General features: G+C 45.9%; 1 protein-coding gene across 3 annotated transcripts in view; it reads left to right on the forward strand.

Moving 5' to 3' along the window:
• Window positions 1-17,165, forward strand: part of Ntrk2 (neurotrophic receptor tyrosine kinase 2) — a 327,293-nt gene that overhangs the window by 229,303 nt on the left and 80,825 nt on the right. The gene's annotated exons all lie outside the window — the stretch shown is intronic.

Below are 17,165 nucleotides of genomic sequence, written 5' to 3' on the forward strand. Positions count from 1 at the left end.
ACCCGGAAACTGAGCTTAGAAAGTCACTAGGCCTAAGTCTGTTGTTTGAAATCTCTTAGTCTGGAGTCAATGGTGTGGTCAGGTCTATCTTTATTCCGATGAAACTGGTCCAACCTGTGAATAGTGGCAAAGGGACTGACTGAGCACACAGTTAATCCTGCTGACAGTTACTCTGGCCTCACAAAAGTCACATCCCACTGAAAGCCTGGGAAGCGAGAAAGAAGGTGGAGAGATTCCAGGATGGGGCCCCAGCAGGCGGGACATGGCTAAGCCTCATGGGGGCTCACCTCACAAGAGAGCCAAGATGCTGCCTATGGAACTGAAGACGGACTGGTCAGCAGAAAGGAATCGTCATGGTGATAATAAAAACAAACAACAGTGTCCTTCATCCCCGTGCCCAGCAGACATCACCAGTCAATTCCCAATCACTAAATTCCAAGATGTTCTACACAGGCCCTACCAGTTGATAGGAGGGGGTGTGTGTGAAAGAAGTTGTCCTCTAGCTCTTCCTAGGAGCTCCTTCCAGACACGCAGGATGCCAGATTCAGAAGGGTGTGGCAGACCCTATCACATACCTGGGGCAGATCCTCCGTGACCCTCCTTTATTAAATACAGTCCAAGGTACACTTGAGCCTGATGGGGCTGACCTGAGATAGAACAATGGGGATTAGTGGCCGGCCACATGATGGGACTGGAGGGTATTTCTTTGACAACAAGCATCAAGAGTTAGCTTATCTATTTTTTTAATTCCAGAAGATTTAAGAGTCATCTGGCTTGCAAGCTGAGTTTCAAGGGAGATATGAGAGTGATTTACGGTGACATCTATTAGGCGTTTATAGGACATAATACATGTGTTCTTGCTCCTACCATAAAATTAATTGTTGCTAATTAGTTAGGGCTGCCAGCTCTTGTGTGTGGAGTCTGTCACACTCCCTTCTCCTGGTCCAGCTAATTGTCTCCCAGTCTCCAACTCTTCTGTGTCCTGTGGTTTTTCTTCCCACTCCAAGCGTCCTCTTTCTTTATTCTTTTTTGATTTAATTATCTGATAATTTCATACATGCATATAACATGTTTGATCAAATCCATCCCTATTCTCCTCCCTCTAATGATTCCCCCGGCCCCTCATCACTTTTCCTCCTCAACCCCATATGCTCCTTTGAAGTGCACTGCGTCCACATAGTAGGACCATCTAGTAGAGCCTTCAGGGACAGCATCCCTGAAGAAAACTGACTTGTCCTCACCCTGCAGCCATCAATCGCCAATGGCTCTTCATGTAGGCACAGGGCGTTTCTTATTTAAATACTCAAGTCCTCTGTTTGCTCTGCTTGGTTTGGAATAGAAGTATAACGCTGGGGACACAGACGTCCTCCTGGGTAGTGTGATGTTGCGTGAGACAGTGTACAGCATTGAGCATCATCCACACACAACTGGCCCCAAGTCAGCGCGTCTGCTTCAGAAGTCTTTATTTCCGTCAGGTCATGAATCCCCACGAGATATCATTAAGTGCTCAAGGGCGGTCTTTAGTCACCATGTATGAGTTGCGTGTGTCTGGGACGGACGTCATTCTGATGGAGTGACGGCGTGCATACGTGCAATGGCACAGAGCCAATGAGGTGGGCGGCTTTTGGCTCCAGTAGCCGTCAGCTGGCGTGAAACACCATAGCAAACGGGCTAAGAGAGATGTGTGATGCTCTGCAGACACCGCGACAAGGACAGCTCGTGTCCACCGCCCTCATAGATCCCCAGGCTCTGGCTCTGGTGTCTTTGTCTAGGGAGTTCTGCTTCTAGAATTGCTACAGACAGTTCAGTGGTGCAAGGAAGGTGTTCTGTCTGATTTTGATGACAGTAGGTAGTCTGCCTTGTCCAACCAGTGCAAGTCCCAGGGTGACAGTCTCATGTGGCTGTTATCACATTTAATGACAATCAACAGACAGATTTTTTCCTCAACAGGCTTCTGCTCCCAGTAAAGCTCCTTCTCACCTCTGTTCCATAAGCAGACTAAACAGCAAGGCCTGGGGGCGGGGTGGGGGAATCCTGTGCACGTTCATTGCATGGTGCAGGCCTCTGCCTGCCTCCTGCCAGGCAGTTTATTTCACACATCCCAGTCACAGGGTGATGTGACTTCACTGACTGGCACACAGCTGCTGGTTCAGTGTGTGAGCTGCCTGGCTGCATGCGAAAAGCTCACATGCCAAAGTCAAGTGAAGCGGCTGGTGTGTGTGTTTGATGCTCACACGCCAAACAGCCAGTAGATAGTACAGCCAGCTATTGAACTTTAAAGGGGGAAATGAGACTTAATTCAAATCCCAAGTTAATACAAATTACAAAAAAAAGAAAGCTATAAATATCATCTCAGTATGATCATGACTACAAGCCTACTGACCATGCCAAAGAACACAGCCAGCTCAGGGGTTAGCCTTCTTGCTTTGGGACAGCATAGAGCAATGGTTGATGGAAAGATGGTAACAAGCAGCTTGGCTGCCAGAAGGCTGTGCAGCCAAATATTAGGACCTAGGGTGGTCATCTGTCTTAGTCATTTTCTGTTACTACTACACCAGACTAGAGATCAGTTATGTTTCAAAAATAGAGAGATTTATTTCGTTTATGGTTGTGGAGGCTTGAAGTCCAAGAGCATGTAACTGTCTGCTTCTGGAGGCTTCTTGCTGCATCTCAACAGGACAAAGGCAGTTCACACCCTGGCTCCTCTCCAGAGACTGACCTGAGGGCCTATGAGGGAATGAGGAAACAGCAGACACACAGGCACAGAAAATCTGGGACTCGGTGGGCTGGGTTCCTAGATGGAGAAGCCACAGCACAGCAGAAGCTGCGTGTGTTTATTACACATGGTTGAATGGGAAGCTAGGAGCGCACAGCTGAACATGAAGGCGTGTTATTGCATGCAGATAAGCAGGAGGCATGGATATTAACATGCATGAACAAGGAGATGGCTTAGCTAATGTCTGTAGGAGTCGCCTCTGTAGGGGAGCAGACTTCATGCCATAAGCATCCAGGGAGAGGCGGCCATGGCAGACAATTTGCACACACGGACAACATCTACACACCAATTAAAGGAAGCCTCTGCCAGACCCCTGAGCCTCACCTGGGGAAAGTTTTGTACCTCCCACAGGGCTGAGGCATTGAGGGCCTTGGCATGGTCATGCCCACGCCAACAGCAAACATTCATGAGTCCCTCTGCTCCTCAGAGTGTAATGAACCAAGTTGCCAGTTTAGATTGTTCGTCCATTTTGGAAATAACATTACTACTGCCATCATGGGAGGCCATCCCTATTGCCTTATCTAGCACCGCCTTCCGAGGCGCTCTCCCAAACACGGTAGCACAGACTGGAGTCCACTTTCACCACAGAGTCATCCTCCACCATCTCATGCCGCTAGCGCTGCTCCACTCTAGGGTTTCTCTGCATCTGCCCTCATCCCTGATGGGGGACATCCTTCTGTGGATATGTTTCTCTTATTGGTGGATGAATAAAACACTGACTGGCCAATAGCCAGGCACAGCATAGGCGGGGCTACAGACCAAGAGAAGGCTGGGAGAGGAAGGCAGAGGGAGGCCACAGGAGATGCCATGTAGATACCCAGGTGTTCTCTGCTAAGATAAGGCCATGCAGAAAGACATAGATAAGTAGTTATGGGTTAATAATTAAGAGAGACCTAGTCAGTAAGAAGCCCTAGCCATCGGCTGACATTTTTATGATTAATACAGCATCAGTGTGTTTATTTGGGGCTAATTGGCTGTGGAACCAGGCTGGAAAGAAACTAGCTACACATCCCATGTCCACCTCTACCTCAGGAAGCTTGTGTGGGTCCAGTGAAGGGTGATGTCTGACATCACAGGCTGGGATTAGTCTGTATGAATTCACGACGACCTTCACAGGTGTTTATGCAAGCAGGGTTCATCATGCTTTGCTTCTGAGAAGTCTTGGATAGAAGATGAAGGGCTGAAATGAGGGGTCCTTTGTGCTAAACTTACGTGAAGTTTGATGAACCCTTGGCTTTAATATACGGCATCATCCAGGCTGGTCGTGGGGTTGAGAGGAGACTGTTTTAAAAAGTGACTGGTTTCTGAGAGTTATGTGAACCACCACAGCTGAATCAATAACTATCTTGTTGTGATTATTAAACGGTGTGGCTCACAGGGTCCATAGCACCCCTCTGTTTCCCTTGCCGCCACCACTGCTCTGTAGAACATCAAGACCACACTCTTATTAACACAGCAGCAGCTCGGCTACTCTCTCTGCTTCTGAGGGCTTTCATCCAATACAGCATGCTCCTTGCTGCCAATGTGAGGCTTCCTGGCCGTTTGTGAGCCATTGATAGCTCCCATTTGCCAGTGTGACACCATCTACGCTGCTCATGCCAGTGCGGCTCTCTCTCTCTCTCTCTCCTCAGCTGTGTGAGCCTCATCGCACCTTACCTCATCACCTACAGACCCCCTCCTATTCAAATTTATGCTTTCCCCAAGCCCACCCAGGCGCTTTCATTCACAAAGCCTTTTCAGTTGTCACCATCGGCATGGGCTTTTTCTCTTCCTGGAGTTCGTATCCCTCCAGTGGGAAAACCTTGGTGTGATCCCCACACTGGCATCTCACATTGACATCCATGTTTCCCCTACAAATTTTGTCTCCAGGAAGAATTTTGCTTGTTTGTTTTGCTGCCTTACCCTATTTTCCAGAATACCTACCAGGCTTCTTTCACATAGACAACATTGGACTTCCCCAAACTGGGCTGGAGGCTGGGCACTGATGGGGGAGAAGAGCCTGTGGCCTCTTTAAACCTCCATTTCCTCAGCTGTCAAGAGGAGCTCTGGAGATTTTCACAAAGCTGTTTTAATGTTCAAATAAAATAGCATGGGAAAGTTCTTTATGAGCTTTGAAGTGCTCCAAGAACAGAGGGCCCCACTATTATTGTGGCTTGTCCATGATGTTTAACTTTAAATGGAACCAATAAAATGTATCCATAAGGCACTGTAGAGTCTTGAGTGCCAAATTGCTCAGTAGCAGTGGTCATGCCGTATAACATTTGTGGGACATTTAATTGTTCTGAGTGCTTTTTATTTAGAACATGTTTGTTTTTTTCCCTCCATAGTGTCCAGAAGGAGAGAAATCAAAGGGGAGGCAAACTTATCAAGTGACTTTCTGTCAGCTGATGGTTATGAATGACCCGAGGTCTCCTCCATCTTGTTCATTCTTCGCTTTCCCGTCACCACCTGGACATGGGGCTCTGATATCCTCCATGGATTTCACCCTCTTTCTGTTCACTGCTTCTTGTGTAGGCAGGGCAGTTATGTCTGGGTTTACCACACCCCACTCTTACTCATCATGTTGTGTCCAACCGTAAGGCTGGACACAACCGTGTAAGGAGGACTTTGTTTCCTGAGGAATCTCATACCAGTAACGAGATGCATCCTTAAGCAATTTGGACATATGATCATTGCAGGGGGTGCTCGAGAGGGTCCCTTGCCCAGTGCCACCTCCTTGTGTAGTCAAAAGCCCGGCCAGATACAAGATATCCGAGGTGATTGCCAGCATAATATGGCAGGCTAGTCTTCAGCAGCCTTTTTTTCAGAAGTAGAAAGAACACACCTTGAAGTGAAGGTGAAACTTTGCAGTCAATGTGCAAAGCATTGGCTAATCTATAATCATAAAGGGCCAGTAACTCATCAGTCAATTAGCAGCCAAGAGGCCATTTGTGGCGAAAGACGACAGTTGTTTGGCTGGGGTACTGTTAGGTGGGTGCCCATAACAGAGACCCAAGGTTAGGCTTTCACTCTTTTTGAGACAGTTTGATGCCCCTCAGAAGGCAAACTCTCCCCAATGCCTCTCAGTGGGGCTGAGGCTAATTCCGGGACTGGGGCAATGCTGAGCTATTTGATCTCCGCTGGACTGAAGGTGGTGAGGTGTAGCACCATTGCTGCCTCCTCCCTCTGAGTAGCCCATTTCCCCTCTCCACACCAGGGTGCTTGCTGGCCCCACCATGCGGCCACTTCAGGACCCATCGCACAGGAGAGTCCAGCCCCATCACAGTCTCCATCAAGAACTTCTGAGTGGGACCTCCCTCACCCATGACTCACACACTGGCATGGTGGCCCTGTGGCAGCTCACTTAGAAACCTGCTGAGAAGTCTCACCCCCTGGAATGAATGCTCCCCTCTCATTCACTGCTAGCTTTAAATGGGGGGGGGGACACACAAGCTCTCCTCACTGGTCCAAACCCCAGTGTCTCCTGATGTACTGCATCAGGACCGTGGAGCCACAGCTATCACCTAATGATTTCTTCTTCAGCTGTCCACATGATTCAACTACATTTACTCACCATCATTGACAGATCGCAATACCTCTGGCCCTGACAATCCTAAACCCACATTAAATGAAAGAATAGCATCTTAACCCCCAGGCTGAACCGTTCCCTTCAGAAGAGCACTGTCAAGAGGAGGCAGCTTCTTTACAGGACTCCATCACAAACCTAAGGAACCAGTAGTGGATAATTGGCTTGACCCTCTACGGAATCCCCAACAGGTGCCCGGAGCCTCACGGGTAGAACTATGCTCTTTTCTGAATCTGTGTGTTTAGAGAGTTGCGTCTTAGCTGCATGCCTTTTATCTTCATCCTTGCAAGCAGGGTTTGTGATGCTGACTGCAGAAGTCTGGAAGTTTTCCAGACGACAGAAGGACGGAGAACAAGCCCTTATCATAAGTCAGAGAGGGAAGAAGCCTGGGTGCCACACCTCATATCACACATCTGCTCTCAGCTCAGAAACAGTGGCTGCCACTGTCCCGATACACATGCGGCGGGCTAAGTGGAGTCCATGGGTTCAAAGAAAGAACAGACATTTAATTGGGAGAGCAGAGCAGTAGGGGCTAAGGGAGGAGTTAAAGAGAGGTGTGGGGGAGGGGCTTTAGCAAAACAAGGATATAAGGATGGAATTCTCAATACAATAAGAAGAGAAAAACAGCTGCCACCACCCAGGATTTGTCACACCAGCTGACACGCAGAACTTTGCAGTTCATGATGGGTGGTGGATAGGGTTGGAGAGATGGCTCAGAGGTTAAGAGCACTTGTTGCTCTTGCAGGGAACAGAGACCTGGCTCCCAGTACCCCCATGGTAGCTAATCACCATCCATAATGCCAGTTCTAGGGGACCTGACCCCCTCTTGTTGACTCTGTGGGCACTGCACAAATGTAGTACATAGACATACAGATAGACAAAGCACCTATTTACATAAAATAAAAATAAATAAATCTTTTTAAATAACGAGCTAGATGGTGTGAATAGGCAAGGGAACCACAGGAATAAATATGCCACCTTCAGAGACAAAGTACTTTTCATGCTAAGAACACACTCTAGAATATTCCATTAGCTTCACAGAACCATCTTCTCTCCTGCTCTCCTTCATTCTTACACATTTGAGCTGTGAATGTTTCTTTAGTAAATGTTTCTTTCTAGTGAGAAGGATCAGAGTATAATGAAAATGATAGAGTAAAGTCAACCAGATGCATTTTTGGGACCTGCCAGCTCTGGGAACTTAACACTTGACTACTTGCTGTCTTCACTTATTAAAAGAGTGGGCTGTTTAAGGCCTTCAGGCCCTGAGCCTGTCTGAGCTCTTAGAGAGCATTCCATCTTCTGTGGAAGCTTCCGGCAGCACAAGCTCAGAAACCGGCTGAAGACCAGGAGGATTCGGCCAGTGAGCCCAGCGTGTCTGTTTGCTTCTTGTAACGCTGAAGTGCAGGCAAGCCAATGGATACCCTCATGGTTGAGTATCCTAAGACCTCTGGAGTTTGAAGTACCATGCTCATGTGTGAAATGTGGTCAGCTCAGAATCTGGGGGTCTGCAGTGGACACAGGCCTGCCATGCTTGTTTGGTGGGATCTGGAGTGACTCTGGATTGATACCACAGGGTGCAACTAGTGACTTAGCCACAGGGGAGGGACAGCTGCACCTCTAGAGTATCAAGCAGTCAATATTTATTCTTAGGAGGAAAACAGCTCCCCAAATCCCTCTCTAAAATGTTCTAATGATGCTAGCTTAGGGGACTTAAGAGCCCCCCTAAAATCATCCTCTTTACCCTTGCATGTAGACTTACTCATTCTAAAGCAAGACCTTTCTATATGTTTACCAATGGCCCAATCCTAGCCAGGCCTCCTGTTGTTCACAGATGCTCCATAGCTGACATGAGAGCTCGAGAAATTACACCAACCAGCCAACTTTTAATCACAGGTTTAAGTAGGATTTGAGATGAACTGAATATGGGGACAGTTGGCTCCTGAAAGATGGAGTAAAAAATGAGACAGCAAGTTTGCCTTTTAGAATCCCAAGACACTTATTGTATCATTATAGTTTAAATACCAAATGTAACAATTTTGACAGTGATTCAATAATGTTAGAAGGCTGATTAGAGCCATGGAGTCGATCCCCAGAAAACCAATAATCAAGTTGCCGAGGAAGTGAGATCAAGACAGGGAAGAGTGTGGAAGGTTCTAGTGGTTTTCATCCAGACTCTCTGATGATGCTATGAGCACATGTTACTTTAACTGTTTTTTCTCTTAATATATAGATATTCATATATATACACACATACATACACACACACATACATACATACATACATACATACATACATATATATGAATTCTTTAAAATTCAGAAAGTCCATTTAGAAAAGAAGGCATAGTGATAGATTCAGTTGAGCAAGATCAAATAGCAAATATCTGTCTGGTTTGGCCTGCGAGGATGGAAACTTCATTTGTTTTGACCTAAATAGTTTTCAGCTTTGGGCTTCAGTGCAGACACGCCTGCACATGAAAGTCCAGGGTGTGATCAAGTCAGTGACATCCTGGCATTCTGGAAATGTCATAATTTGTTACATCCAACAATGCTCCCCTTTAGACAAACATTTCAATCCTACACAGCGTGCGATGGAAAACTTGAGTGACGCATCCGCTAACTAACCTTCAACCGTGTACTGAGGGCCTTTTCCCAAACATCTAAAAGCTCTTAACCCTGTATATTTCATCTCTGTCATGACACGCTTTGTATTTTATAACTGTTATTTATGTACTGGCCATCTCCCAATTACATTGTACTCATCAAGGGAAAGGACCAGAGTCTGAGAGGCAGGAAGTATTTCCTTGGGCTTTGAAGTCAAACCTTAGCACCTCTGCTCACTTTCCAGGTGTGTGGCTGCAGCCAGGTTACTTCACAACCTCTTGCATTCTCTTACTGTGCAAATGGAGAATGCAGTTTCTCCCCAGGTCACTTAGGAGGTTTGAATATGATAACGTAGAAAAAAAAAAAAAGGTTTAGCACAGTGCCTAGCACGCAGCTGATACATAATGGAGGCCACTCAGCTGCCTCTTCCTCAGTCTTTACTGTTCCACAGCACCGACCACTGTCCTGTTCACATACATCCTTACATGATGAATGATAGGACCTGTGGGGGGGGGTGCACAGATTGAGAGATTTTCTGTCATACTCCTTCAAGGATGTTAGTCGTCACGTGAGCACATTGAAGAGCAGCCATTGGCTCTGTGGCTTCACATGTTCACTGCATAGAAAGCCGTAGCCACGCCGAGCTGGAAAAATCCTGGGATACATCCAAATATCTTACCAGCAACCCTTTGGATTTCAGAAACTGGCCATGTATCATTGGGTATGACCACCATTTAGCTACCTTCTTAGGAAGCTGTTGCAGAGTCAACAGCAAGAGAAAACAGCTCTGGAAGCAGTCATGTCCTTGGCCTTGGGAAATCCCATGGTTTCTCTGTTTTCAAACTAAATGTTTGTCCCTTTCTATGGTGTTCAGAACTTTCCTCATGAGGGTTCCAATCCAATGGTTCTAAGCCGGCTCTGGGACCCACTAAGCCCAGCTGATGTCCCTCCTCTACTGACCACATTCGGACTGCCATGTTAGGTGTGTGCTTCTTGCCCAGCCCCTCCCCCTCACTGCAGTGTGTACACACATGTAGAAAATGCTCAAATGTTTACATCACAGCACACTGTGGCACATGGTAGTCCCTACAAATCCTCTCGTAGGTGCTTTGGCTAAGGACCACTCTTGCAAAAATGAATCAGAAAACTCTAGGAAGCAAGGCATAGGAGTGGAGACAAAACGGACACCAGAGTAGAGCCACAAGTGGAGGGTGACATGCCCGGCCTACGAGGAGGCAGTGAGCAGGGTGCCGTGGGAGGTTTGGAAGCCTCAGGGGCAGGAAGAACCTCAGAGTTCAAGGACTCGAGGTCAGAAGGGTGTGCAGAGGAGACTGTCTGGTCTACCTCCCAGGGTTCTGTATGATTATTATGCATAATGATTTTTGAAAATACAAACATTGCTGGGGCTGACTGACAAGTATTGTCCCAGCAGGGAGAGCTGTCAGGGCAAATCAATCCAATTCTGCCACATGCCAGTGTGTAGAACAGATATAATTTTGGCTGTTCGGCGATGTCAAAGCGAAGGATGTACCGTCTGTGTATTTTGAAGTGTGGTGTTCCTTTCAGTCTAACAGCTTGAAAGATTTCTGGGGCTCCCCCCCTCCCCGGTTACCCATTTCTGCCAAGAAACTGAATTTAACTTCAAATAACTCCATTACTCACCTGCTGTGACGCTCAGGTTACAGGAACTGCAGTTCCCTCAGCCATGGCCATTCCCCCTCGGAGAGCTGGGATTGGGTCTGGGATGAAGAGCGCTGTGCTGCTGCTATTGGCTGTTGAACAAGGCATCCAGGCAGATGCCAGCTGCCCTCCCGGGAAGGTTACACCGTTGCAAGAGTTTGCCTTGTCCTTCACTGCACCTAATGCAAGGGTTGGCTGGAGGAATTCAGATGGCTTGTGCTTAACAAGCTTTTGGGAGCCCTGAATTCCTGCTCACTCCTCAGTGGCCTATGGCTACAATGGGAGTCAAGGCAGAAGCCCTCACAGGGTGTTCACTCAAAATCCTCACAGTTTTCAGTAACCTTCTACCAGGTACTCCCTGCACCTGCCCTCGGGATCTCCCCACCAGCTATTTCTCCCTTCCCTCCGGTCCTTCTACCTTTCCTGCTTCTTTTGTTATCCGCTTAATTTCTCACTCTCCATCACCCCTCTTAATCTGCACACACCCAAAACCATAAAATCCTTCCTGGTCCTCATCCCCTTGCCATTTCTAGATTGATCTGACCGCCTCTGAGCCTGCCCTTTGCTGCTCCAAAACCCCCAGAGAGCAGTGGTCTGTCTTCCTCTTAACTACTCCATCCATGGTTGTCTGCCTTGTTCTCTGCTCAGAATCATCTACAGGCCTGTCTCCTGCCTCTGATGAGTCCACTTGGGTCCCTGTGTCTTCACCTGTCCTTCCTTACATTCCCTGAGAATTAACCCTTGGTGACATCCTCTGCCCCCTTTGTGATCAGTGGAGAACAGAGTCTCTGAAAGCCAGTCATGCTGAGCTCTGTGCTCATGGAGGACAAAGGACCTGGGGAGGAAAGATGGATGACAGAGTCTACCCTCGAGTTTATAGCAGCTCCCTAACTGAACCCCTACTTGCTTTACCACAGCCAGAATAACCTTGTTTTGGTGCACATATTGCTTCCTCCCTATGTGCAAAGACCTGCTTTGCTCTGTAGAACTCAGACAGCAGATGAATGGGTGAGTGGAAGATAGAGGGTTGTCAGGATAGATAGATCAGTAGGTAGATAGATAATGGATAGATAGAAGATAGGTAGATAGACTGACAAATGGATACATGATAGATAGATAGATAGATAGATAGATAGATAGACAAATAGCTAGATAGATAGATATATACAGACAAATAGCTGGATAGATAGATAGATTAGATAGATAGATAGATAGATAGATAGATAGATAGATAGACAAATAGCTAGATAGATAGATATATAGACAGACAAATAGCTGGATAGATAGATTAGATAGATAGATAGATAGATAGATAGATAGATAGATAGATAGATAGATAGATTACTGATGGATTGACAGATGGATAGATTATTATAAACCATAGATTGTAGAATGCATGTCCTGGAGAAATCCCAAGATGCCATTTGTCACCAGATCACTCATTGAAAGACAAGGAAATAGAAGCACAGCACAATGAAGTCATTTATCCTCATGTCCCTATTTCTTAGTGTGAGAACCCATCTGAATTCAAGGCGCTGGGTGCCCCAGCTCCACCCTCCTTCCATACTGGATCACCTGCTGTTATTTGGGACACACCCACACTTTGCCTCCTTGTCCTTTTTCTCCCTCTGTCCCCACTTTCAAGCTCTTTCCACCATTATTTTCTCTTTCTCATGCTTTTATTTATTCATGTAGAATTTTGGTAACCTAATGTGGTCTAGGCCCAGCAGTGGGTTCAGAGAAATTACACCCATTTGTCAACTTCATGCCCAAAGTAATTTTGTATGTACCCATAGGCTTTTACTTTCGTGGGTTATATTATTGAGACTATGTGGATTCCCTGCACAAAGCTGAGGCCAAAGTTGCCTTCTGTGTTGTATATTTATTTCATTAAAAAATTTTAATTAAAAATACATATGGGTGTTTTGCCCACATGTACGTTTGTGTACCATATACATGCCCAAGGAGGCCAGAAAAAGGTATTAGATTCCCAGGAGCTGATATTCCAGAAGGTTATGAGCTGCCATGTGCATTGAACTTGAGTCCTCTGCAGGGGCAGTAAATACTCTGAACCATTGAGCCATCTCTCCAGTCCTGTATGCTCAATTTCTCACTGATCTCTGCCATGGGGGCTCTTCTTAGGAAACTCCCTACTTACAGTAGGGACAGAGTCCAGGGCATCAATCATTGGCCTAATCCCTTATAAAAATCACCTTGGCTTATTCCTTTGGAAATTAATTGCCATGAGAATTTTACTTTACAAGTGGAGTGTCTATGCTTTTTACTTTATCAAGCCTAAACTTTTAGAATTATGTTGGTCTTTGGTCTTCTCCAGCAAGGAAAGGTAGAGTCAAGTTTTGGCTTAGGCTTCCTAACTATGTGATATGGGACACAAAACCTGCATAGTTTCATTTACTTAGCTCCTTGTCTTAGCTGTTGATAGTATTTTACCTGACTGGATTTGCTCTTTGAGGTTCGTCTCTCTTCATATCTTATTCAATACATGAAGGATTTTGTGAACAAAGATGTAAGTAGATGGTATTGCACATTTAGCTTGTAAGCTCCTCAAGGATAAGGATAATGTACTCATCCCATTTCTTGTTACTGGGAAAATTCCCAGGCATCTCTAGTAGGTGTTTAATAATAGTTTGTTGAATTAAATTGACAAAAGTAGACCAGTGATTCCCCAAGTAGGCAAAGCAAAACTCACCCTGTTTCTTTCAGTTTGTTTTTTTATCAGAAGATTAAAGACAGTGTCATAGTGAAAGAATTTGAACCTTCCTGCTCCTAGCTGTAGACTCTTGGGTGAGTTATTTAGCTCGTCAGAACCCTTTCTTTTTGCTTGATGTGAAGATGGAGGTAGGAATGCCCTGGCAGACTGTCCCGAGGACCAGTGCCTCTCCCAAGTCTCCACACATCCTCTGGCCCATAACAGCAGTGAGCATGAGGCAGGCGCCTCTTCCCTCCTTCCAGTGGGAACCATGCTTGTAAAAGCACAAACAAGTGGATTCTCTACGACCATCCGGAAGTCAATTAGCTGTGATGTCATCTGTTAAATAGATGTGGCTTTTGACCTCGCTGTGTGGGGTAGGAAAATTAATTGATGATAACGCACACTGGGTTGTTTTTTTGTTTTTTGTTTTTTTTTTTAGTTTTGATATAAACTTGAGGGTGACTCAGTATTGGTGCACGCTTCACTTCACTAACAGAACAATCTGTGTTTACTTAGTCTTTTGTTGTCCAGGTGCTTTGCTTCTGTGATCTTGGATGTCTATTTTCCATTTAGTACTAATTTACATTGGGATAAAAATGTAGATGAAAATGCAGAGCACTATTTCCAATTTCACACAATCTGACTTCCAAAAGCTGGGCACATTTTCCCCTACTCTATGTGCTGCCATAGGCTGAGATAGTTAGCACCCAGCTACTGCCAATCATGTGACGGCATATTCTGCTTGTCACTTTCGTGTTTTGTGTTTGTTTGGCAGTTTCCTAATAAAATAAAATGGTTCATCATGAGATATTCAGACGCTTACAGATGATCAGTGTGGAAGTCTGAAGAACAGTCTCCAATAAAATGTCTATTTCACTGCAGCATCATCGGGGTGATGTTGATGGTGGTAAAGCCTGCCTGCTACCACAGAGTTCAGTCTACAAATGCCACTTCCAGAGTAGACTGGGACCTGGGACTGTGGGTAAACAGAAGGGTTCGAGTGCCCCCAATGGAAACCGCCGTTCCTGTTCAGCATCTTCCTCCCCAGAACTCTAAATACTTTTTCAAAAAAAGAAAAAAGAAAAAAGAAAAAAGAAAAAAGAAACATCAGGTCACTTAGTTCTTGGCATAAGCAGGGCACTCAATAGCGATCACTAAAAGACCCATGTGTTAGGCAGGCTGCGTCCATGGGGCCAAGGTTTCTACAAAATGTCATTATCCTGGAAATGGGAAAGACACATTTCCTGCTTGAGACCTTAAGTGGATAGAGCTATAGTTATTTATATCTTTATTAGTTTTAGATTCAGTAATAATGGATATGGACATGGATTGATACATTATTGCCTTTGTGTGTGCATAACATTTTTACTTCTGGGGGGAATCTATACCAAGAATTGAATTTAAATGTTTTTGAGGCAGCTTGCAAGTTAAGCCAGGACAGCCACTTTGTGACCCAATGCATTATTTTCACTGCCGATAATACGATTGCAATATAATACTGAAAATTGTCTCCTTTCTACTGCTCATGAGGCAAATGACCAAGGGCGCCAAATTTCCAGTCTGGAAAATTCCGTCAATGATATCTCCTTGGGGACAGGGGAGTGGGGCACAGGAACAGTTTAAATTTCAAAGAAAACCTGGCAGAGTCAACCATTGTCTTGAGGTTTTCTTCTAACAAAGGGAGCAGTTTATGAGGGAGTTGGGAATCTTACTCATTGATACATTTCATTATTAATTGATGTGTGTGTGTGTATGTGTGTGTGTGTGTGTGTGTGTCTGTGTGTGTGTCTGTGTGTGTGTCTGTGTGTGTGTCTGTGTGTGTGTCTGTGTGTGTGTCTGTGTGTGTGTCTGTGTATGTGTGTCTGTGTATGTGTGTCTGTGTGTCGGGCAGAGCACAACAGGCAGGAGTCAGCTCTGCCCTTCCACTATGTGGACTGAAGGATTCAAATTCAGCTCATCAGGCTTGGTCTTACTCTCCAGGGCATCTTACTGACCCTCATTTAGTTTTTAATGTTGAGTTTGCAGTGGTTTTTCCTCAAGTTTCCAAAGTGAAAAGACGAGGGTCACCGATCTCAGAGGAAAGAAGCAGGTGAGACTTCTCCCTGCTTGCACCATGGACACTTAACTTACTCGTCCTGGAGTCCGTGGCTTGCCCCTCTGGGATATCTTGAGGGAAATTAGGCAAACGATCGATCGCAGGGCCTTTCAGGAAAATGGGGTAAAAGGGGAACAGGACCCAGGTGAAGCACTTTCCCTCCTGCTCGAAGGCCCCCACTCCCAGGAACTTTGAGCTTACAGTCTAGCCAAGAGCTAACCCAAATCTCCCTGCACCTGTGAACTCTTCACCACCAAAACCCAAGGGGCAGACAGCAGCCTGGTGTCCGGACATCTGAAGCTCAGGCAAGTTCCCGATTCTCTAAGACCCGAGAGAGAAAATGTGAGGCAGGTGTTTGGTTGGGTGAGTGGAGAATTCAAGACGTCAGCAAGGACAGGGCAGAGAGGATGCAAGAGAAGCTTCAGAATAGCTGGGCTCTACCGCCATCAGAGTGTTGAGCTGCTGGGAGAAGCCAGGGCGTGGCCTTCATCGGAGAAGGCTGCAAAGTCTGAGTGCTCTTGGGAGCTTGTGGAATTGCAAGAATTGAGCAGGGACTGGAAGGGTTGAGCACTGGCTGGAATAAGAGCACTGCTGGGGTGGCAAGCTCCGTGGACCGGGCTTCGCGATAGGCATGGCTTCGCGATGGGCGGGTCTTCCTGGCTTGTTCAAGAGAAATAGAAAGATGCAAATTAGGATACTCCCTGATGTTTTCAAGGAGGAAAATGGCAAGAGTTTCTTATTAGCTCAACAGTGTGGAAACGTCAGATTGTGGCTTTTGTAACTGATTTGTTTCGTTTGTTTATTTGTTTTACCCACGTTCTTGAATTTTCAGAGAATCAGGCTGCTTTGTTACATACATACTTAGTACTATTACTTTAGTTAACTGAGAGTATCATCAAACTTGTGAAACAAGATCCTTCAGTAATATTTAGTACGTAGACTATAATGACAATCAGACTATACTGACAATCACAAAATCTTTATTTGTGACCCAAAGTATAAAAGAGACATCTACTGTGTTTGGAGGTAATACATTAGCAAAGGACATTTTCAGATAATCTATGCCCCAGATCACAACGAAGTCAGCAAATACTGATGCCCATTTCCTAAAGGAAAGGTCTGCCTTCTGCTCTCAATTTCTACACGGGAAAACTGTCCTCAACAGTAGTTATGAAGACAATGAAAGCAACAGTGGCTTTAACTACCCTGCCACCAGCTTCCCTCCTATTTGGAGGAAACCAATTAATGTGTTAATCAAATCTCAAATCAGTTAAATGCTTGCTTGCCTGGGTCTTATTGGAGTGTGGAGTGAACAAAAATGGCAGCTTAATTCCCAGTGAGGACGTGACAGCCATGGAGTAAAGTCGAGATTTAAGTTGGGCAGCCCTTGCTTTTACACGGCACTCTCCTAATGGGCACAGTTCCCTCCTCTGAAGTCCAGATGCTGCTTGCAAACTGGATGTTACTCTGTGTCCTTTTACTTCTGAACAGCACTGCTCAGAGTCCCCGAGGCTCACAGAGATCAGAAACACGTGAATTACTGGGGGGGGGGGTTCTAATTCCCATCAAAACCTTGATCACCACTCTTGTTTTACGAAACATTGCAACCACAGAGGAGCTGTACAGGAATCCTGCTGCCTACGCGGGTGCAAACAGTGCAGTTCCTCCACCAAACACAGTGAAAGAGCAGAAGGGATGGGAATAGACACATAGTGTGGCCAGTCCTAGGGAC

The sequence above is a fragment of the Cricetulus griseus genome, chromosome 3 (genome assembly GCF_003668045.3).
Source record: "Cricetulus griseus strain 17A/GY chromosome 3, alternate assembly CriGri-PICRH-1.0, whole genome shotgun sequence".
Classification (NCBI taxonomy): domain Eukaryota; kingdom Metazoa; phylum Chordata; class Mammalia; order Rodentia; family Cricetidae; genus Cricetulus; species Cricetulus griseus.